Source organism: Garra rufa, unplaced genomic scaffold (genome assembly GCF_049309525.1).
Source record: "Garra rufa unplaced genomic scaffold, GarRuf1.0 hap1_unplaced_188, whole genome shotgun sequence".
Taxonomy (NCBI): Eukaryota; Metazoa; Chordata; class Actinopteri; order Cypriniformes; family Cyprinidae; genus Garra; species Garra rufa.
This window is the reverse complement of record NW_027394463.1, coordinates 25,802-27,580: the sequence shown is the minus strand read 5'-3', so window position 1 is coordinate 27,580 and position 1,779 is coordinate 25,802. Positions and strand designations below refer to the sequence as shown.

Genomic DNA, 1,779 nt, shown 5'->3' with positions numbered 1-1,779 from the left:
CATCATACCTAAACCACGCCCATATTACCGCGTGGACGCATCAGCAGAGCCGGATGTTTGGCTGGAGGCAGTGCAAGTGTGGGAGGTGAAATGCGCTGACCTTTCGCTGTCTCCGGTCTACAAAGCAGCGATGGGATTGGTCAGTATACCACGCACATGTGAATCATAAAGCTGAATCAGTGTTTATCATGACTGATGTTTTTGTTGTATAGATCATGGTGCCAGGTCTTCGCTCACTGTGCTTAAGTTTGTCTCTTTATGGTGCCGTTCTCTCTTTGGCCTTTAGGTGGACCCAGAGAAAGGCATTTCACTTCGTTTCCCACGGTACCTTCGGATCAGAGATGACAAGAAACCAGAGGATGCCACCACAGGGTCACAGGTAACATCGGAAATGCAGAATATTGAAGAGCAAGACACACATATTTATATTTAGCTAATATAGTGGGTCCAAAACGTTAAAAAATAAGAATTTAAAAAGAAATACTTACACAAGTGTAGGAGTCGACAGTAATTACCCCACATGGGACATTCCTTTCAAACGCAAATGTCATAAAAAGTCATGAAAAGTGCATAATGTATGGAAAATGCAGGATGTGACACTATATGTGTGTGTTGTATTTCCATGGCATATGAGACAGGAAGAGTTAGATTCTAAAGTAGTTTTTCCTTCTGAAAGTCAAACGTGATGACATTGCAAAGTTCGGATCTTCGTGACATCGTGATTTAGTGGAGCAAGTGGAGTGGATCCGTTAAAGGAAATCCATCTTTTTACGCTCCACACTGTCTTTCTTTCTTTCCCCCCTCATTTTCACAGTTCATTTATTTCGGTTTTCTTTTATTCCCGTCTCCCGATGGTTGGAAAGGCACAGGCGCACAAACACACCCTCTCGAAATGAACTGTTCTGATCTCCTGCATCAGTCGCTCTCTCTCTCTCTTTCACTTTTTCAGATTGCAGATCTCTATAAGAAACAGCAGCAGATTCAAAATCAGGGTGAAAAGCAAGATCTGGAGGACTACTATTGATCGCTGCGCTCTGATTGGCTCCTGATGGCAGCTTTGCTTATTCCTATTGGGCAACGGAGCGTTTTTCAATATTTTTGTTGCATGTCAATGTGCTGAATTTTAATGCTGTGATATTGTGCGCCTTAATGAAAAATGGAAATGAACATGTAAATAGACTTTCAATAATACGGAGCTGAAATAAACTTGCTTTTCACTAACTGAACGCCTTGGGTGTTCGTCACCATGGTTTTGTCTTTTGTGTCTTCATGGTTGCATTTCACACATTTGTCAGCTTATGGATGTCCATTGATATGCCGTTTTAAGTGTGTACCTATGCATAGACGATAATGTGAGTGCATATTCATGTTTTCGATGAATTGGGCAACGATTCTATTGTCAGGGACCCAAGATGGAAAATTAAATTATCCAGCTCTTTCTCTTTTGTGCTCTCCATCGCTTCCTTCAAAGAATTCCTTTTCTCTTCTCCACTATTTGCTCACCCTCTCTGAAATGAGCCTGGCAGGTTTTGACACTGCGCTTCTGTCAGAGTTAAGACTGTAAAGAGAATTTTAAAGTGTTGCTGTGACAGTCTAGTACTAGCGCGCGTTCACGGGAGAGGCTTTACCCATCTGTGGAAGTCTTTGAGAAGGGAATTACAATGAATTAATACAAGTTTAATTAATGTGAAATTAATACAGTATTAATAATTCAACCGTTAGCACTCATTAAAATAGCCCATGAGCTGAATGTACTTGCTTGGTTTGGATTGCAGATAA

At 41.1% G+C, this 1,779-nt stretch overlaps 1 long non-coding RNA gene across 1 annotated transcript; it reads left to right on the top strand.

The window, feature by feature from the left end:
- Positions 1–110: 110 nt before the first annotated feature.
- On the top strand, positions 111–1,286 carry LOC141316984 (uncharacterized). Its single transcript, XR_012351671.1, has 3 exons — positions 111–139; positions 287–379; positions 950–1,286. It is a non-coding gene; the product is annotated as an uncharacterized lncRNA (long non-coding RNA).
- The last annotated feature ends 493 nt before the right edge of the window (positions 1,287–1,779 follow it).